This window comes from Anabrus simplex, chromosome 1 (assembly GCF_040414725.1).
Source record: "Anabrus simplex isolate iqAnaSimp1 chromosome 1, ASM4041472v1, whole genome shotgun sequence".
NCBI classification, from domain to species: Eukaryota; Metazoa; Arthropoda; class Insecta; order Orthoptera; family Tettigoniidae; genus Anabrus; species Anabrus simplex.
In genome coordinates this window covers 1430668195-1430691299 of record NC_090265.1, presented here as the reverse complement: position 1 = coordinate 1430691299, position 23105 = coordinate 1430668195, and the positions used below count along the sequence as shown (strand labels likewise).

The 23105-nt window shown below is 40.3% G+C and overlaps 1 protein-coding gene across 1 annotated transcript in view; it reads right to left on the bottom strand.

Annotated features, from left to right (window-relative positions):
* The window catches only part of LOC136879184 (protein-L-histidine N-pros-methyltransferase-like), a 631930-nt gene that overhangs the window by 548056 nt on the left and 60769 nt on the right, over positions 1–23105 (bottom strand). The window lies entirely within an intron of this gene.

Sequence of the window (23105 nt, the reverse complement as noted above, 5' to 3'; positions counted from 1 at the left end):
TAGTTATGATACTCAGCTGGAGCCATGGAAGTCCATTCTTGAATCCAATCCTGCTGCAGGCTGAATTTGTCAACCAGGATTTTGGCAGCCCTTATTGGTGGATTTCTGGACCGAAGTCTGTTATTCAAGGCGTTGGGTATATCTCCATGAATTTGCAGATTGAAATTCCTCGACAGCTTCTGGTACTCACGCAGCAAGGCATTCTTTCTCCGTAGGTGAGGTGGATGAATATGGATCAATGAATCAGTCACTACTGATCTGCAGTCGCCCAGGTGGCATATTCCCTATCTGTTGTGTTCCTAGCCTTTTCTTAAATGATCGCAAAGAAACTGGAAAATTATTGAACATTTCCCTTGGTAAGTTATTCCAATCCTTAACTCCCCTTCCTATAAACGAATATTTGCCCCCATTTGTCCTCTTGAATTCCAATTTTATCTTCATATTGTGATCTTTCCTACTTTTAAAGACACCACTCAAACTTATTCGTCTACGGATGTCCTCCCACGCCATCTCTCCTCTGAAAGCTCGGAACATACCATTTAATCGAGCAGCTCGTTTCCTTTCTCCCAAATCTTCCCAGTCCAAACTTTGCAACATTTTTGTAACGCTTCCCTTTGCCGGAAATCACCCAGAACAAATCGAGCTGCTTTTCCTTGGATTTTTTCCAGTTCTTGAATCAAGTAATCCTGGTGAGGGTCCCATACACTGGAACCATACTCTAGTTGGGGTCTTACCAGAGACTTATATGCCCTCTCCTTTAGATCCTTACTACAACCCCTAAATACCCTCATAACCATGTGCAGAGATCTGTACCCTTTATTAACAATCATATTTATGTGATTACACCAATGAAGGTCTTTACCCAGCTGGAGTACTCCTAGGTACTTACAATGATCCCCAAAAGGAACTTTCACCCCATCAACGCAGTAATTAAAACTGAGAGGACTTTTCAGGATCAGAACTGGTAGCCAAGAAGTGGGGGTAGATTTTATGGTTCCCGATATAATGCGCAAAGTATGATTTAGCTGTGTCTCAACCAGTTTTGTGTAACAGCTGTTTATCAAGACTGGAGAGCAATATTCTGCAGTTGAGAAGACAAGGGCAAGGGCTGAAGTTCATAAGGTCGAAGCAGAAGAACGCCAGGTGGCGCCACACAGTTTGTGGATTGTATTGTTCCGTGACCGGAGTTTAGCATTTGTCATCTTCAGATGTTCCTTCAAGGACAGTGTTTTGTCAAGGGTTATTCCGAGGTATTTTGGGTGTCTGTTGTGAGAATGTCTAGTGTTCTGTAATTTGACAAGTTCGCGGTGGGCCAGTTTGTTGTTGAGATGGAAACATGAGACTTCAGTTTTACTCAAACTTGGCCTAAGTGTCCACTTACGAAAGTACTGATCTAAGGTGGCGAGACCAGCTTTCAGCGTATCATCGGTGTTCTCCATAGATTTGACCTGCGTTGCGAATGCCCAGTCATCCGCATAACCAAATGCTTTGGAGGCTGTTTTCGGTAAGTCTGATATATATATACGTTAAACAGCAGAGGAGCTAGTACCGATCCTTGAGGAAGACCGTTATTAAGGATCCTTTCCTTACTTGTCTTGTTTCCCAAAATTACACGAAACCTCCTGTCTATAAGCATGTTTTCGATGAGCTTGGAGATTTTCTTGCAAGGTATTATTCGAAGTAGTTTTCAGATGAGTCCTTGTCTCCATACTGTATCGTATGCTGCAGTAAAGTCTACGAACACAACTGAGGTTTTTAGTTTATTTTGAAAACCAGCTTCCCAGCTTCAATATGTGTAGTCAGAGAGAGAACCTGGTCTGTGCAACTTTGATTTGGGCGAAAGCCCGCTTGTTCAATGGGTAGATGGTCAAGAACTACTGAGCCAATTCGGTTGTAAAGAAGTCTCTCCAGTAAATTGTAAACCACATTCAGAAGTGCAATTGAGCGGCAGCTTTGAGGATTTTTACAAGATTTACCTGGTTTGAGAATGACGATGATCTTTGTCTGTTTAAGTCGAGCGGTGGACCCTGTTTCTAAAATACTGGAGAAGAACTTTGCCAACCAGATCATTGCATACTTCCCAGCATGCACTAAAAATTCTGAGTGAATGCCATCGAAACCAGGGGCTTTTCCTGATTTCACATCCTTTAAAGCCGTAGCAACTTCCTCTCGAGAGAATGGACAAGAAAATCTGCTGCCCTCAAGACTGTTTGTTTTCTAGGCTCTGATTTTCCTTTTGATTGATTGATTGATTGATTGATTGATTTTGAATGAAACAATGAATCGTAATGTTCCTTCACTAAGCGTCATTAATATTCCAGACAATAATATATTTTCAATTTTATTCTGGAATGTTTTCTCACAATAGAATATTGTATTCCCTTGTAATTTATATATATCTTGTAGAATGGAGGATTCTAAATTTCTTGAATATAGTATCATACAGTGCTGTTGTATTTTACTAATTCCTTCAGACCACCGTTAGTAATGCCTAAAAGTGTGGTATCCAAGCCGTGACTTACTTAGTTTCCAGTTGTCTAAAAGCAGCCAACTGTTGTGTTTTGTGTATCTGTGTAAAGTTACAAGCAAATTCTTTGAATTAATAATTAAGTCTATTTATATTCTGATATGCCCGCTGGGTCGTTAACGATCCACTCTAAAAATTCCTCATAAAAAGTAGTTAAAATCTCCCATATTATATTGATTCATAGTACATAACGGCAGTAAACCAATTTTTTTAAAACGGAATCCAGAAAAATAATTATGGGCTTATTTAAAGACTGAACGGGAAGAAAAGAGAACACCGAGCGAGTTAGCCGTGCGGTTATGGGCGCTCAGCTGTAACAGAGCTTCCGGAAAAACGATATTATTAAGTATCCTTCCATTTGGAGATAATATGTATAGTGTGTTTGCCTTTCCAACTTTTAATAACCCACGTACACTTGTGACTATGGGAGAAGCACGGTTTTCGAAGATAAGAGTCCTACAATTTTAAGCGATTGTCCTTGTGCCTTGTTTATGTATATAGCGAAACTCAAACAAACGGGGAACTGCAGACATCAAAATTGAAACGGTATATCCGAAGGGGTGATTTGAATCCGAAGACTGAAAGCTACTTCGCCCGCGGCCTGTCCAGTCATCGGTTTCTTGACAGACGTGTTCCATTGCAGGGGGAAGGAAGATTCAGATTCCTGAGGACAATCCGTACTACAATCGTCCGCTCCAAGAAGTTCGAAGGTACTCCAGGTGACTCCAAGTTGTCCAAAGCTTTTTCGTGTGTATGGCAGCCTCACCTGTATTGCATTTCGTGTCGATAGACTTGTAAATTTGCAGGACACAGGATAATTCTTGTAAAAGTTGCTTGGTGATGACTGACAGCTTCATTTACTGGAGCAAGAATTGCTCTTTGAGAAAGCCATGCGTGATCGGTGAAATGCTGTGCCCACGTAAATTTAAGATCTCTGCGTGCCGTATATTTGGCTGGGCATCGCACACATACACATACGCAAACACTTCCGGATATCACGGACTGAATATGGCTCCTGGTGTCGGTGACCGAAAACGGCTTCTGTCCCATGAACTTTAAATGTCAGCTTGACTGATACATGTTATTACTATTCCCTGTTTATTATTATTATTATTATTATTATTATTATTATTATTATTATTATTATTCGTCTAATGTACTATAAGTACCTCTAAATAAAATACGACTGAGTTAGTTGAAAGAAAATACGGTTCACGTTTTATTGCTGGTATAGCGAATTAAAATAATATTGGGTAAATTTAAAATAAATATTTTCTTCAAGTTGCTTTACGTCCCACCGACACAGGTAAGTCTTATGGCGACAATGGGATAGGAAAGGGCTATGCGTGGGTAGGAAGCGGCCGTGGCCTTAATTACGGTACAGCCCCCGCATTTGCCTGGTGTGGAAATGGGAAACCACGGAAAACCATCTTCAGGGCTGTTGACAGTGGGGTTCGAATCCACTACCTGCCGGTTGCAAGCACAAAGCTGAGCGCCCCTAACCGCACGGTCAACTCACTCCGAAATAAATAAATAAATAAATAAATAAATAAATAAATAAATAAATAAATAAATAAATAAATAAATAAATAAATAAATAAATAAATAAATAAATAAATAAATACATACATAAATAAATAAATAAATAAATAAATAAAACGTTGCGTGTCTGTCCAACCCTTCTTCCGTTTCTGTATGGGATCGGGCATGAACTGAGATTAATCTTGGCGAGTTTTTACGACCGGATGCCCTTCCTGACGTCAAGCTCATCAGAGGAGTTGATGAGATGAAATTGACCTGACATATGATAATAGGAAGGGAGAGAGTAAAAACCGATGTCGGCACATAGCCTACTCATGTCGAATCACACCACGAGGTCTGCTCACGACTTAACCTCGCCTTCTGACGGACGAATCGCCATCGCCTCACCCTTATGAACACTGTGGAGAGGTTTGGAATTTAATTCAGCAAGCAATCTAGTGATTATAAATTGTATACCGCCACTTCTCCTACCCTACCGGCCAAAATTCTGATAGGGCCAATTTTCTCATCACGGGACTGGAACCGGCCAACCCCGGTGACATACAATGGACTTAACACCTTCACGATCTTGAACACCAGGCTGGCTATTAATATTAATATAACACAAATAGGTAATGTAACAATATTTCCAACATGCGCTGGCAATGACATACTATAAATTAAAAACGCTGAAATGAAATGGCGTTTGGCTTTTAGTGCCGGGAGTGTCCGAGGACATGTTCGGCTCGCCAGGTGCAGGTCGTTTGATTTGACGCCCGTAGGCGACCAGCGCGTCGTGATGAGGATGAAATTAGCCCATTTATGCCCAAGAATCTTTTTTCGAATTTTATGGATTTGACTACTGGAATCAGTTTATTTATGTCAAAAAAACCGAAAATTGTTTTTACAATATTTGTTGTTGTTGTTGTTGTTGTTGTTTAAAAATTATAGCATGGGTCGTAGACGACCCACTGGGCATGGACCCCAGGGGCATATCTCCAACATGGGCTTTGGCTATTTTCATGTTTGGGTTGATCATGGTATATTTTTAATGATGAAAGAAGAACAATTGGTATATTTTATGACTTATCATCATTGAAAATTGAAATGATATATCTACTACAGAGGTAAGAACTGAGGTAAATATTATAAAACACATAGAAAATGCTAATGAGGAATCGCTCTTCACTAAATGCCATAAGAAGGAATCTTTCCTAAAAATGTAAAGAGTATCAAAATTTAACATTAACATTCAACATTAAGAACATAAAATATACTATCAGTCGAGTTTCCTAGTCTATTTTACACACTTCTTTGAATACTCAGTACTGAAATGGCAAAACAGGCTTTGGCATCATTATTATAAAACATTTTGTCTTGCATAAAAAAATGGAATCAGTCAAAACTACTGAAATTTCGAAGCTTAAAGTAGGTTCTCATTTACACAGTGCACTTTACTTGTTGTGAAATTCTCCAGAAAAATAATGGTGTACGGCAACAGCACATCTTTGGCATGCTCGGACAGTTTTACTTTTGCAGACGCGACAACGTCGCCGGGGCTGATTGTCCACCAGAAGATGCCCACCGTGGCTTTCCCGCATGGCTTCATTCACTGGTGACTCGTGTTAACATTGCGAGGAGGGGTTCCATACTTCTTTAACAAGCTAGTCACAACGAATCGTCGGAACGCCAGGGCGTCAAGCTTCATGCCGTGAGTTCTCGACAAAATCCAAGTATTGCTCATCACAACGTCTAGAAGCCAGAGCAGAATTAGCATATACCATTTTTTGGCTCTGATGTTGATGCGGAAAGTAGATACATTGTTGTCCGTTTGATCTACTCCTCCCATGTTCTTGTTGCACTTAGATATAAAATGTGGATGAGGTATCTTCACAGGATTTTTCTGCGAGATTGAGTACAGCCCAGCTTCTTCAACAGGTTCTACGCCATGCTCGTTTGACAGGATGTTCACAACGTTGTTGTCTTTCCATGTCACAGCCACTATTTGGTCTTCTTTGTCAACTGCACTTTCATAGTATCCCCTTTCTCTTTTATTCATCGTCTTCTTGTCTGGCAATGGGCAGCTCTCCATCCGGTTAGCCCGAACCGTGCCAGTGCATCGCATTCCTCGCTTTTTAAATTCCGACAACAAATTTCGGCAAATAAAAAAATTATCGCAGTAAAAAGAGAAGCATACACTGGGGTAAAACTTAGATAAAACATCACAGAATTTCAAAATAACGCTTTCCCCTAAGCCAACATCTTTAGAGCTTTCTTCGTTAGCTTTTGCATCTTGATAAATAGACTTGTGCTTCAGTCCGTAGTTGTGACTCACTCATTTTGTCTGGATTGCAGCAATCATCTTCGTCGCCCGAATCGGCGTCTGATATAGGACCCATATCATCCGGTGGAGTGATAAAACCATCCACTAATGTTCCAGGAATATCCCTGGCAGTCAATACCTCAAGCTCTGACAGAATTTCAGCAGTAGTTAAATATTTTCGCCTGAAAAAATGAAATAAACTGTAATTTGCTAATTAGTTAATGAATAAACGACTTAAATGTGCTCCGAATGGTCGATATTGTTTCAAAAACACTCATTTGGAACATTTTCCGCCAATCCCTTGTGTTGTGACCATCTAAATGCTATAATACGCTAAAATACTATTGTTCTGTGGTTCGTGCCCAGCGGGTCGTTTGCGACCCACGCTATGCTATTCGTGGTGTATTGTAAGAACGAATTGACATATTGAAATAGTAATGGCATCTAAAGATGCGTAAGCTATCCCCGAACAACATCAACACACTGAACACTACATTTTAAAACTTGTAACCACTCTACTTACCAATAACGGCGAGAGTGCGATGCAGGTTCCCCCATGACTCAACTAGCTTCGCGCAGCATCTGCGTTGTGGCGGGAAAGCTGCTCCAACCAAGGCACGGCAGTGCGGGCAATCTTACTACACACAATGAATGCGCTACCAATGCGAAACAACAAAAAATACGCTCAGCAAAATGTTTTCTTTCAGGTGGGTCGCAAACGACCCGCTGGGCATAAATGGGATGAAGACGACATATACACCCAGCCCCCGTGCCAGCGAAATTAACCACTGACGGTTAAAATTCCGGACCCTACCGGCTATTGAACCCGTGACCCCTGTGACCAAAAGCCAGCATGCTAACCATTCAGACATGGAGCTGGACATTCAAAACGCTAATATACTGTATTAATCTCGTCCAATTAATGATTCTTTTCCAAGTTAGTGGTTATGGATTTGATGATTATTTGTAGTAACCTCGATTCGTAAAACCGCCCACACAGAGAACGTCTCTGAGAGGATTCAACACCTTTGAACAGTCCTTTAGAGATAATTCTAGAATTTATATTTTGATACGTTTTATCAAATTTAATAAATCAAAACGAAAACTCGGCTTTCTGATTCAATGGTGCTGTCCAAGAAGAGTGCTCTGGATCGTTTTAAAACTTGCATAACGTACGAAGTGTTGAAAGAAGTGAATATATATACATTATTTCAGTATCTTGTGTAGTGCACGGAGAGATTAGAATGAAGGAATGCCGGAGGGGGAAGACACAGCCGGAGTGTTTGAGATTGAGGGCGGCGCAGTAGCTTTGCTATGTGATTCACTGGCATTAGGGTGCATGCATCCCTTGTGTGGCTAATTTCGCCAAAGAGGAACATCAAAGAAATATTTATAAGGAGTAGGCCAACCATATACTAAATCAGTTAAAGCCCTATGCGCGGCTTAAGCCACGTATTGGTGAAAGGCTCTTTTGGGGAAAAGAAAACAGACGGAGCGTATGAAGTATGTGGACCAAGAGTTTGCAGGGAAAATTGGAAACATTGCTATCTTTGATTATATGAATATGCTTTCCAATTTATCCAAAAACAACCCCTCTCAGCAGAATTATTATTTACAGAGGCACTAAGTCTTTGTAAGTACAGCTTTTGTGCTTAGTTGTTACTGAATAGTTCACAAAGCCGTACGCCATTCCTAAAACGACATAGTTTAAACCCAGTTGGATGTTCCTTCAGAAACTCGTCTGAAGAAAAAGGGCAACTGTAAAATATCTAAAAGTTACTTTACTTCCCTTAGATAAGTCCGTACAGATGGTCCCAAAACTACAGCTAATGACATTTAACTTTAAAAAAACACACAAGTTCAAAATGTAATATGTAACACTACAAACATACCTGTAAAACTACAGACTATTAAATAAAGAATGACATGTTTCGTACTACAAGAACATCCTCAGATGCTATCAAATCACTTAAAATCACGAGCTTACATGTACAATACAGACACAGGTAACGGAAAACAGCAGCGAAGTACTGGAAAATCTCCATAATTTACTAAAGTAACAGTAGAGGACTAATACGCCCAGTATCTGTACAAACATTTTCATAACATCTCCAATTCATAATCACTGACTAGTTTACGCAACGTGAACAATATTGTACATATATGCACAAGGTTTAAAGTGATTTGATAGAATCTGAGGATGTTCTTATAGAACAAAACACGCCATTCTTCGTTTAATAATGTACATTCTTTCAGGTGTGTTATAATGTTACATTTATTATATTTTGAACTTGTGTTTTTGACAGACTGATATGCTTGTAAGTTCCATTAACTAAGATGATGATTGTTGTTTAAAGGGGCCTAACAGCTAGGTCATCGGCCCCTAATGGTACGAGGTGCAACGAAATGCAAATTTAAAAACTTTCAAATGAATCCACTGACTAGAATCTAAAACGAATGGTGATGAAATAATTTATCGTGAAACAAAAACAATCAGTGGATCCAGTTCACAAAGTCTTAATTACTGCGATTATACGTATTATCTAAATGGGTCCAAAATCCAGGTCACCGTCCCCTCAAAATGGAACTAATCACTGGTAAAGCAGAACCATGGTGTTCCTCCTATTGTGGTACTAATCACAGGCAACGTAGACTCATGGTGTTTCTCGCATGGTTGTACTAATTACAGGCAATGTAGACCCATGGTACGTCACACACAATGGTACCAGTCGCAGGCAACACAAATCCATGGTGTTTCGCACATGAGGGCACTACTGACAAGCAACGCAGACCCATGGTGCTCCACACGTAGTGGGACTAATCACGGGCGCCAGTATTCCTGTGGTGTTCCTCACTAGGTGCAACTAATCACAGGCCACGTACACTCATGGTGTCGCTCACATAGTGGTACTAATCATAGGCAATGTAGACCCACCGTGTATCACACATTATGGTAACGCCCACATGCAACACAAACCCATGGTGTTCCTGACATAATGGTACTACTCTCAGACAACGCAGAACGATAGTTTTCCTCACATAGTGGTACTAATCACGGTCGCCAGTCAAACCCGTGATGTTTCTCACATAGTAGTACTAATCACAGACAAAGTGGTTCTACTCATAGACAACGCAGACCCATTCTGAACACAATGGAACCGACCAGTGAAATACACATGACACTACGAGCAACGTCCGTAGTGTTCCTCACACAATGGTACTGCTCCTATATAACGTAGACCCATGGTTTTCCTCGCAAGGTTGTGCTAGTCGCAAGTAACGTCGACCTATGGTGTTCCGCACGTAATGGTTCTAATGTCATCATCCCTCGCTCGCCCCTTTTAGTCGCCTTTTACGACAGACAGACCCCCGCCCACAGGGGGTTATTAACTAAGGCGACACTGGAAAGTATGGCTTCCTTCTTAACAACTAACGAAATATTACCCTTCAGTCGATCCAAAGGTTATTTAAGAAGTACTCGTCATAGATTTAATTGATACCCGACCACATTCGGTTGTATATTTGTTTATTGAGTCGTCAATCCGAAGGCAGATTGGATCTCATATAGTTCCACCATCAAAAGTAATAGAACGCCCACGCGTCACTGTCGAGGAGTACTATGAAAATTAGGAGTGGGGTAGTTTTCCGTTGCTTTCCTCAGAAGTTCCTGTTACTTTTCAGTCTGTCAAATCCACTGAAAAGCTTACACAAACTGACCCTATAAGCACCACTATTCAGAACAGTGACTGACTGAAGGGGAATGGTATTAGTCATTTTCAAAATGTCAAAGTCAATGATCGGACTGAGACAGGTCAGTAAAAGTAACAAAGTAGTTCTAATAATAATAATAATAATAATAATAATAATAATAATAATAATAATAATAATAATGTTACTTGCTTTACGCCCCACTAACTACTCTTTTACGGTTTTCGGAGACGCCGAGGTGCCGGAATTTAGTCCCACAGGAGTTCTTTTTACGTGCCAGTAAATCTACGGACACGAGGCTGACGTATTTGAGCACCTTCAAATACCACCGAACTGAGCCAGGATCGAACCTGCCAAGTTGGGGTCAGAAGGCCAGCGCCTCAACCGTCTGAGCCACTCAGCCCGGCCAAAGTAGTTCTAGCTCATACCAGAAGGCATAGTATACTGTATGTCCTCTTTCTCAACAGACCTAGATTTGGACTTAGTATCGGGTTACCAACAGGTATCAGAACCTCCGTAACAATTGATTACGTGACTATAGTTTATAGAACTAGATGGAACTTCGTACAGTTACATGTTCACCATCACTTCAAAAGTGATTTTTATGGATGTACAGTCTCTTAAAAAGATAAGCTCATGGTATTCTATTCCTTGCAGGTGTACTTTGCTCAGAAACAAGTGAACCAATAGATATAACGCTCGTTGTGGTTATCCATAGGCTTTGTAGGCCTATGAACATGGGAAATGAACAATTTTGATAATAATTATAAATATGATAAACTATTAAATACCATGCGCTCATTCTTTTTTTTTTTTGAGCAACTATATATATTTATCTAATCTTCAGGATATGCATTGTACGTGGGAAATTTGTTCGCAATTGCGTATATACGCATTTTGCTATAAGCTTTTACATAGTTTGGAAATCCTGATAGAATGAATAGCATCAAATATCGATAAGAAATAAATAGTAATAAAGCAGCAGTTGGATGTTTAATTAATGAACCAGATGTCGGTTAGGGATGGCATACAGATTAAATCATTAATTCCGAGGATTTATATGAAAAATAGAAAGTGATCTGTAAGAAATTACATAGAAAACTTCTGTGAGATAACTTGCGAATTAAGCTATTCACAGATTTTCACATTACAGCCTCACTAAATCACAAACAACAATGAATTCATTGCTGATGATGATGCTTGTTGTTTAAAGGGGCCTAACATCGAAGGTCATCGGCCCAATGAATTCATTAACTCACAAGCTAGAGCAATAAATATGTACTGTAGACATTAGCATGCCTGCAAGTGCAAGACTGAATTTGTCTCCCTAGGATCAGTTCAGTAGTTCATTACCACCACCAATGAAGTTATTTCACAACATCCATTCTTCTTGCTTCCTGGTTGCATAGTGTCATACTAACACAGGAAGGTTTTTGACGCCGAGTTAGGAAAGAGCTAGGACTACGAAGACAGAAGTCGGAAAGTTAATTTATGAACTGCCCCTGCATTTGGTTGGTGTTAAATGAGAAACCATCGACAACCATCCTCAGGGCTGCCGGTGGTGGGATTTGAACCCACCATGTTCTGATTGCAAGCTAGCTAGATGACCCGTACCAGTTCACATCATCAATTCTAATGTCCGACTCGTTGGCTGAATGGACAGCGTACTGACCTTCGGTTCAGAGGGTCCCGGGTTCGATTCCCGGCCGGATCGGGGATTTTAACCTTTATTAGTTAATTCCAACAGCCCGGGGGCTGGGTGTTTGTGCTGTCCCCAACATCCCTGCAACTCACACACCACACACAACACTATCCTCCACCACAATAACACGGAGTTACCTACACATGGCAGATCCCGCCCACCCTCATCGGAGGGTCTGCCTTACAAGGACTGCACCCGGCTAGAAATAGCCACACGAAATTATTATTATTATCAATTCTAATAAAATAATTAGATTGAATTTAAACTCATGTGGGTCCCATTTCGCTGAAATAACCCTCTTTAAAAGCCAGAATTTTACAAATGAATACGCCTTATCTAGAAATTCTGAATACTATAAAAGAAAGTTAAATACTATTCGTACAATAGGAACCTTGTATATGGGTACTGGATGTACTATAACTTTACCAACGTTCACTATAATTTTGGATGTGCCGAGCTGACAGGCTCAGACTATACAGTCGTGGCTTTCTGAGCCCAAGCTGGCAAGGGTCCGGCGGTATTTGAAGCTGCTTCGACGTCTCCGGAAACCGTCAAAGTAGTTGGTGAGTCGAAACACCATTATTATTAATATAATGCGAAGGGCGTACACTTCTTTTTTTTTTTTTTTACCAAAATGAAGTACATTATACAAACGTCCATCTTCTCAACATAATCTCCTTGTAACTGTATGCACTTTTGCCATCCATGTGTCAGTATCTCCAGACCTTCCTGAAACCATTCTTTCGCAGTACTGCGTACCCATGTCTTGACAGCTGTGTCTAGTTCTGCAAAATCTGCAAAACGGCGACCACGCAGAGGTTTCTTCATGTTCCCGAACAGGTAATAATCACTTGGTGCCAAGTCGGGCACTGTTAGACACTTCTTTGGCGGTGGACTGCCCCTATGCTTCCATTACATCGATTGCTGTTTCGTTTGTGGCTCATGGTAAGCCATGTCTCATCACCAGTCACAAGCCTAGCCATGAAGACGGCTGAATTTTCATCATGGCGTTGCAAACGTTCTCTGCACACGTCCACACGCTTCTGCTTTTCGTCTGCAGACAAGAGTCTAGGCGCCCACGTGGATGACACCCTCCCCAACTGTAAGTGGCCGTACACGATCCGCTGCAGGGTGTTTCGGCTAATTCCCGTGGCTGCCTCTATTTCCGTAAATGTGATGCATTTGTTTCCTTGGGTGGCCTGTTCGACCCGGGCAATGTTGGCTGGTGTTGACACTGTCGCATACCTTCCAGAACTGGTTCCCTTGTCCACCGACGTGCACTTTGTTTTCCAACTTTCCACCCAGTTGTAAACTGTTTTCCGTGACGGCGCATGTTCTCCACAGACTGACACCAAGCGCCGATGAATTTCTACAGTGGTCACGCCTTCTTTCCATAGTAACCAAGTCGTAAAGCGCTGTCCGTGGCGGTTGTTTTACAAGTTGTCTGCTCCTACGCTGACAGTGTTGTTATGAAATGGCTATCACGAGTGCATTCGTTGGCTCCTGTGCGTGTGCTGCTACCAAACGGTGGAACAAGAAACTAGCTACACGTCACCACCTTCAAAAGTGAAATGTGAACCATACCCGGACGTACAAAAAATTAAGTGTACAACAATGTAGTACGCCCCTCGTAGCTTGTGTACGTCAAGATTTTAGGGAATGTCATGCTTCGTCTTAAATTTGTTAGAATTTTACAGCGTAATTCTGTGCCGACTAAACGGACTGGGTAGCTCAGACGGTAGAGCGCTAGCCTATTGAGCTCAAGTTGGCAGGTTCGAAGTCGGCTCAGCCGGTGGTGCATGAAGATGCTGAATAATAAGCCAGCTTCGTGTCAATAAGTTTACGGACATGTAAAAGACTTGCTGTGGGACAAAATTCCGGCACCTATGCATCTCCGAAAGCCATAAAAGTAGTTAGTGGGACGTAAAACGAAAAACATGATTAATGACAATACCGATGAATTTACTTCCCGGGGCCAGTACGTAAATGTTGAACCTTTACAGCAAATATATCATCATCAATATATTTACCTCCGAGTATAGTGCACGAGTGTCCGGCCCCGCGGTGTAGGGGGCAACGCGTCAGCCTGTCACCCGGCGGCCCCGGGTTCGATTCCCGCTCGCGTCAGGGTTTTTTAATTGTAATGATTAATATCCCTGGCCTGGGGACTGGATGTTTGTGATGTCCTTAATCTTACTTTTCTCACACACAACATTCCACACCACCACCATTCCCCAAACAAATAACATTTTTTTAAAAATGTGCACAAGTGGCTGGAGAGTTTCGCTGTACTCTATATGATAGATTATGAGATCACATTTATAAATTTGGAATCCGTCATTAATAAAATGAGAGGACCATCGAGTGATCTGTAATATAAGATTTGTTGTTGTTCTTCTTCCTGCTCCATATAAAGGCTGAGACATTGAATTCAACCATCTCGTGAAGTGAATTTGTCTAACCAGGTGGTGTTGGTAACTGGGAGCAACATAAGGAAGTTTGTCCCTAGGATATATAATCACAATTACGACATACCATACATATTAAGCACGCATACTGATTGGCCCGAAGACTAAAACTACCATATGCACAGAATTACTATAAAATGACGACGAATCAACAAAAATTTCCTAAACCTTTTAGTACAATATTTCAACTTCTCATGTCCACAGAGTTGAAGAGAAAAATCAGCACAGAACATTCTACCAATCAATACAACTTGAGACTGAAAAGAATATTCTGCTCCTGAGAATTTCTTGGTTCTTTTCCTCGTTATTAGCTGGAGAGTACGCATACTTTGTGGCTGATATGCTATTCAGAGGGAATATGCCAGGTTGTAATTTCTATACCCGACTACCCGCCATTAAATCCGCTATAATGCACACACATATATTCCGAGGCAATATTTTTCTTTTACCTACACATTAAGCATACACAGTATTTTGAATTTATAAAAGAAACTAACGTCAGAAAATATCAAACAGAAATAGAAGTACACAAACAGAATGAATACAACACACATACATATATACGAGAGGGAAAGTAAGGCAAGAGCTCAGAAATGAAGTAAAGAAAAGTATATGTATTCTCGCAGGCCTATGCATGTATATAGCAAAGCAAAATTTCTTGAGAAGCAGGCGAAGATGATTGGATGGAAACGAAGGAAACACGAAGGGTGGATTCATGAATCCACACATTTACAAACGGAAAAGGAACTGATGAGGCACCTCAAGCTGCAAGCCTTACAACCTTCCGCACCCCCACCCCATCTCCTGCTCCTTCTCAAACCCAAACCAAGCTCTCTTTTTTTCCAATTCGTGCTCTGGATGGGAATTTGGTTTTATATTACTTTTTCTACCTCCTTTCTTGTACATACAAAATGAAAATTTCTTCTCCTCTAAAGACTATCTGGGTTAGATACAAGTACAGTCTGCTAACAGAAAACCAGTGAATAACAAAATACAAAATTACTTCTCGCTAATTTTTCTATTTCATTCCTCATTATTCAAAGATGCAGCAACAGACGACAAAAACCACGCATAGGGCTACAATACAATTAAACAGTGTCAATTAATAAATTAGCATATTAATTAATGTAGGAGCTAAAACTGCAGTAAAATGCGAATAACGCAATTGGTATTTATGTACATTCTAAAACAGGGCAAGTTAAAGGTTCGTTTCCGGAACCTAGCAAGCATGTAATTATACGAAATTGTTGATGTGGTGATCATAACCACGGGACCTCCAGTTGTGCGTGGAATTCGAACCTCAAAGACTTGACTTTCCATTTCAAGATTCCCACACACAGTGGTCGTCTTGGCGAGGGGCTAGTGACTTTGTCAGTTGGCTCCCTAGGTAAATACACCCGAAATGACCATCAGAATTTGCCAGAACTTCTAAATCTTCTAACGCTAAATCGGAAATTACGCACAGGTTATGCCGGTCAAGGACAAACAGAAACATTACCTCAACATGACCGACTGTAGGTTTCCATTAAACAAATAATCCACTAATTTTTCAAGCACGGGAATATTGATATCTCAGAGAACACTTTTCAAGGTCATTCAACCTACTTCACCAGCCCCAGTGTGCAGTCGCCACCTTCCTATTTTCAAGACAGCCAGTTCGATTTAGACTGAGATTAGAGGTATTGAAGAATGTTTACAAGCGACAACTCCGTGTCACTGGCTTCATGGTACAGAAATCAAAGAGAAACGCCCGATACCCTACGTCTCTTAAAATCTGTACTAACTGAAGTGAGGTTCAACAAATGGCAAAGATTCTCATGGCGTGCTTTCAGATAGTTTTTATTTTGCTACTGATTTTACGTCACACCGACTCAGAGAGGTCTTAGAACGGCGATGGGATAGGACGGGGCTAAGTCTGGGAAGGAAGTGCCCGTAGTTAATTAACGTAGGCCCCTAGATTAGCTTGGTGTAAAAGCGGAAAATCACGGAGAATCTTCAAGGCTGCTAACAATAGGGTTCGAACCCACCATCTCCCAAATGTAAGCTAACAGCTACACAGCCCGAATCACGCAGATAATTTGTCAGTTTTCAGGTATTATAATGAAAAATGTACCTTGACCCATTAAAAAGCTCACGTTTTTACTATATATTCTGTACGAAAACTATCGTCCAATAACCACAGGCTGTAATAAAGAGGATCAAACCAATAAAAATGAGGATAGGAACCAAATCTTTAACTGGCAATTTTCATCCAGAGTCAACTGGGGAAAAGCAGCGTAATGTACAGTAGTTTTCCACCTATAACTTATCGGGTGGGAATGTACGCGATCGATCTACTTGATCGGTTTTCTTTTTAACATTCTAGCGAAGACACAAATGAATATTGTATTCGCGCAAATATTCGACGTCTAGTTCTCACATAATTTGACGTTTCACGATTTCAAGATACCGAAAAAGTGAGTTCTCGCGCCGCTGGAGCTCATGTTGATGCATTTCGATGAATATTTGGGTCTAAAACGATATAATGTTATTTTCACCAGCCGACTATGGATGAAAATCGCAATTTACAGTGTTGGTTCCTATCCTAATGTTGACTGTTCCGATCTCCTTTATCAAAGCCAGTGATTAATGGAAAACATTGATCGTATGCCTTGGCTATTTAAATTTCAGTTAAATACGTAATTATGAACAATTTTGTAAACTAATGCACTTGGTTTGGGCAATACAGACTCTCTCGAAAATGACACTAAATATTAAGACACGCAATAAGCATTTTAATATATACATCCGCATAAGTATTTTTAAATTTACAAAAAGTTCCTTTATTATGGGTTGCCACAAAATAGCGAGAAACATTTAATTTATGGCTTCGACCTATAATGGTAATGAGTTGTTTATTTTTACGTCTCAAAATACTAATTATAACCAACAATGATTTATAATTGATAAAATAGAACTTCACAAAACTAACATTGATACAGTTATGAATTCTGACATGTCTAAATTATATTACACCAAAAATTTATAATGAATCGAGGAACAGTCCCTCGAGCCTCTATCGTCAATTCTATCATTTTAATTTATTTCAGTCCGTATTTGTCTTTATAGTGTTCTGAAAACATAATTTACGTTTTGAGGACATTACCATTCATATGATGACGCACTCATTATTATGTTTAGGAAGTCAGTCATATGACGACTTAAAAATGGAAAAAATAACGACAGAATAACAGCTGAATTTTGTGTTGTTGAATGCATTGTAAATGTTGCTGAGTGTTTTGGTTTTATATATATACAATTTTGCTTTATGTCGCACCGATACAGATAGGTCTTATGGCGACGATGGGATAGGAAAGGCCTAGGATTGGGAAGGAAGCGGACGTGGCCTTAATAACGATACAGCCCCAGCATATGCCTGATGTGAAAATGGGAAACCACGGAAAACCATCTTCAAGGCTACCGACAGTGGGGTTCGAACGCACTATCTCCCGGTTGCAAGCTCACAGCTGCGCGGTCCTAACCGCACGGCCAACTCGCCCGGTGTTGTGTTTTGGTTCTGGCCGGGGGTAAGGTCGGATACCTTACTGAAACCACGTGATTTTTGAGATATTCGTAACCCAGAATCGACCGGGATCCGAACCTCAGCCTCCTGTGTGGGAAGTCAGCAGCTAAGCTACTGATCTAATCACGTCCCCAACATGTCATCAAATTTAATGTCGTGAATTAATGTTCCAATCCGATCTGAATGACAGCCATCCAAATATGGAGGTGAGATCCATAAACAGGTTTTTACATTTCGGATAATTTCCTAGATCCATTTCTGTTGAGACATAGTGTTTACATAGCACTATATCAGTAACAAATTTCGTTACTTTCATTAAACTCTCTGTCTCATACCTGGCTTTGACAATATGAAAGGGCTGACGTACGAGTAATTCTAGTAGCACCATTATACAGCCAGTCTCTGTGATGGTGTGGAAGTGTCACTCGTAGGGTTGGTTGTGTGTGCTTTTCATTGGGCTTGGCAGTCTGACATATAATAATACATTGCGACACAGCGAGGAAAGCAACGAGAAACCACCTCACTATTCTTTTCCCTAGCACGTTTCTTCAGTGATGTCTAGGCTATATAAGACATTTGACAGCGAATCTGTTGATAATCCTATCGGCCTTCGAGTTCAGTACTAAACATACAATCAATAATCATTTAGGAGCAACAAGAAAATACAATAATAAGAAGAGGAAGAAGAAGAAGAAGAAGAACAAGAAGAACTTTTTAACATTTATTCAACTGCTATAGATTATACGACGGGGTACTAAAATGTTTTCCTGGAGAAGTTCTGAATTAGGACCGAGAAATTAGTATAATTTACTTTTATAAATCCAAATGAATTTTATATTTTTCAATTGTGTCCATCACAAACTCTAGCTATTTCCATTGAGCTGGAGTGAGTGGCTCAGACGGAAGAGTGGTGGTTTTCTCAGCCCACGTTGGCGAGTTCAACCCCGGTTCAGTCGGGTGGTATTTGAAGGTGCTCCAAATATGCCAGCCTTGTGTCGATAGATCTTTTTTGCTAGTTGCTTAACGTCGCACCGACACAGACAGGTCTTATGGCGACAATGGGGCAGGAAAGGCCTAGGAATGGGAAGGAAGTGGCCGTGGCCTTAATTAAGGTACAGTCCCAGCATTTGCCTAGTGTGAAAATGGGAAACCACGGAAAACCATTTTCAGGGCTGCCGACAGTGGGGTTCGAACCCACCATCTCCCGGATGCGAGCTCACAGCTGCGAGCCCCTAACTGTCGATAGATCTACCGACACGTAAAAGAACTCCTGCGGGACAAAATTCTAGCTCCTCGTTGTCTCCGAAAACTGTAGATGTAGTTAGTGGAACGAACAGCTATTATTACTATTATTATTATTATGACAAAGACCTCTCCTTAGAGTTAGGCAACAATTTAACCATCGAAATACTGTGAATTCTTGTGGAGACAAGCTGAACTTTATGTTATTTTGAAATTCTGAAGCCTCCAAATAGATATCACTTTTTAGTTAGGGGTGTCACCTAGGAGCTGCTACTTGAACTTTCTAGTTACTGCCATCTTTGTATAATAATAATGCTATTTGTTTTACGTCCCACTAACTACTTTTACGGTCTTCGGAGAACTGCCATCTTTGAAGAGAATTGGTATGGTCAGGAGTTATCACTCCCGTATTTCTCACGTTAGTTCAAGAGACACCCCTACTGGACTTTCAAATTGAAATCAACCAAAAATAGCCCAATTCGCCATTACTGTATAAATAAGGCAGTCTTCTGCCTCCCAGAATCTATCTTGACTGGTGAATCGACAAGTGAAGGTCACTCCTCACCCAAGGCAGCTGACGTGCTGGGGCAACACGTAAGATAAGCGGCTTCCCTATCCTAATCATGTGAATTCTAGAATCATTTCGAGGCGACGTAAAAAATAACAGCGTTCCCCTAATCATGTAAACTTTAGGATCGTGCCGTACCTACCGTGTTTTAATGTAGGGAGTTTCTGACTTTATTTAATTTCTATAACGCAGATTTTCTAGGTTTTCAAGCTGCGAATGTAGCCATCCTAATGAGTGAAATGTACTAAATGAAGCACGAGTGTGGGCCTTCATTTCCTTTTTTTTTTTTTTTTCACTTTAATTCTTGTGACTAAGTTTTATAAATATTTTCTTGCAATTTTAGTCGTTTATTTCCTGCTTACCTTAGTAGTCACAACGTAGTATGAGCTTCTGTGTCACTGGGCCTTTTGCCCGTTTAGGTTTTATTGTGCTAATGTCATTTTGACCTATTTTCTTTTCTCTTTGCATTGAACTTTCTTTTAGCCAATTCCGTAACATGAGCATTACTTCTGTATCATTTCGTGTCCTTCGTATCCTATATATTTTGTTGGCTTCCCTGTGGAATTGAGGGCAACGAGTGTCAAAACGGTCTACGTATGTTGGAGCTCGTTCTCCCTGGTTCTTAACGTTCTATAAAATTGGTAGCTGATTCTCCCTGCTCGTTAATATTTTTAGAGAGTTTATCCTCATAAACCTTTCAAAATCGGAAGTTGACTCTTCCTGGTCAAAGACGAAGCTCTGAGAGCTGTTGTTTGTAACAGAATATTTTAATTGTTATTGTATTCCCTATAAGTTGTTATTTGATGCGATCTATCACACTTGTTCTAATTGTTAAATTGCTGAACCTGATGGCTCCAATTGTTACATTCCTGAACCGAAAAGAAACAAAAGAGGAAGAGAATAAAGGAAATGATAGAAAAAATTAATATATTTTCATGTGGTCATTTATTTGTCCAACCCTACAGCCCTGCCGTTTCTCCTCTCTACCTCAGATGTCCGCCGTATTATTATTATTATTATTATTATTATTATTATTATTATTATTATTATTATTATTATTATTTCCACTGACGAGCAAGCAGCTTTATGAAAAATGAAATAACGGCAAACATATTAGCCTATATAAAAAGTCTTGAAAGTTATCTCATGCATACTCTTTCAGGCACTTCATTGTAATCTTTGAAAAACCGGATAAATTGCTTCTGCAACCAAGTAAATCTATATAATGAGACGATGAACAACGCCACAAAATCCCAATAATATGGTAACCATCCATTCAGATGCAGAAGAACTTCAAGCTAAGCAACAACCGATAAGCTATTAAACCAACCAACTGAAAATTTCACAGCTCGCAACACACATTCTAATCGTTTGCAGCCTCGCGTCTAGCGTTCACACAGGCACCCAATCTAAGATAGCACACGGACTCTTTTAAACGACTTCTTTGGAGCGCCCCTAAAGCACACACAAGGGTTGCTTTCGGGTTTAAGTCGCTTTATTTCACATACTGCACGTCTAAACTTCCACCACATCCAAGCTCCCCTTGCTTGCCAAGGTATTGACAACGCACTACTAGCCCTCACATTCACTTCGACGAATCAATATTTTCCATAACTTACAGAAGTGCCGGTTAAATGCGAGATGAATATCATTGACGAACTTGCTAATCTAATAGCATTAATATAAATGCAATACTTTATCACTTATCCACGGTCAAGCTGAACACGGGAAAAAGGTATATGATATAAAATTGAACGTAAGAGGGAGGTCAATGCTTGATTCTCTATCACAAGAATAATGTTGAATAATATTTCTCGCAGCAACAAAACTACACAAAAACCGCCGTAATCGGACTTTCATGTAATTCTATAAATTACTAATTTTAGGAACTATCACAATAATAAATTTTTTAATTAAAATATTATATATTATTTTATAATATTATACAGCCCAATAACGACTCTTCTGCCCTCTGGCTCACGTGGAGGTGACACTGATCTGAAGAAAAGAACCGATTCATTTGGAAGCAATGATTAAGTTCTGGAAACTATTAAATGCTCTGTCTTCTAACTGCTATATACGAGAAATTCCGCTCTTAATTCGCTTCAAAGTACAACTACACAGTGGCAAATTTGCTTTACAGACGAATTCCTGAACAGAGAAGAACAAACCTAACCTGGAATCAGACCTCGCGACCAAGTTCTGCCGCAAATGGAAGAAGGCAATTATTTTGAAACAACTGACGATAGAATACGAAAAAAATCTGCTTCATTGTTCCGTTGAAAAGTCACCAGGATATACTCTCCCGCTGAATATGCTTTAGAAATAGAACACAACTTCTACTAAAATAACACCCCGTGAATAGTGAAAATAATATGACAAACAAGAACATACTAGTCACATAAACTATCAATAGCTTATAAACTCTATTAGGTAATTCATTTTATTACCTCATAAGACTCCATGGACAAATATTGGACTGCATGTACATCTACAGGCCGGGCCAGGGATTTCAACTGCGTATGGTTAATTCCTCTAGCTCGGGGACTCGTTTTTATGATTGTCCCAAAAGATAACTCTACAATTTACAAATCACACTACCAATCAAGTACAGAAGCATAAAACAGTGAATACATCCCTCCACAAAGAGCTGGCGTCAGGAAGGGCACCTAACCACAAAAATGGGTCAAATCCAGACTACGCACTGACCCCTATAAATTGGGAAAAATGCAAGAAAGAAGTGAATACCTCCCTCTTCGAAGATATGGCGTCAGGAATGGCATCTATCCACAAAACGGGACAAATCCAGACTACGCACCGACCCCTACAAATCGGGAAAAATGCAAGGAAGAAGTTAATACCTCCCTCTTCGAACAGCTGGCGTCAGGAAGGGCATCTGCAAAAAAATGGGCCAAATCCAGACTATGCACCGACGCCTATAAATTGAGAAAAATGCAAGGAAGAAGGCGAAGAAAACAACAACCTGGTTACAGTGATAGTTTAGGTATTAGTCCGTCATGGGATCGATTAAGTCAACATCCTGTACTGTATGTTGGCGTTTTTTCTTTCCTAAGAATATTCCGCAACGGATTTAAGCGGATCATAAGGATATTTGAAGGTGCTCAAATACGTCAGCCTCGTGTCGGTAGATTTATTGACACGTAAAAGAATTCCTGCAACTCGGCGTTTCCGAAAACAGTAGTTAGTAGGACTTAAAGCCAATAACATTATTAGTAGGGGTATTTATTTAAAACATCGTAATCAATAATTCCAATAGAGGTCAGAAGATGATACACTTATTAAAATCAGTACAGGGTGAACACGTGCAGGTTCACGGAATCCGTTGAATAGCGGCTCAGAACATCATGAAATGTATTATGCTTCATTTACAGGAAACACGCGCAGGTCGCCTATGGGCATCAGGCGAGCCGAACATGTCCTAGGACACTCCCGGCACGATAAATTGAAAAAAAATTAAAGCCAT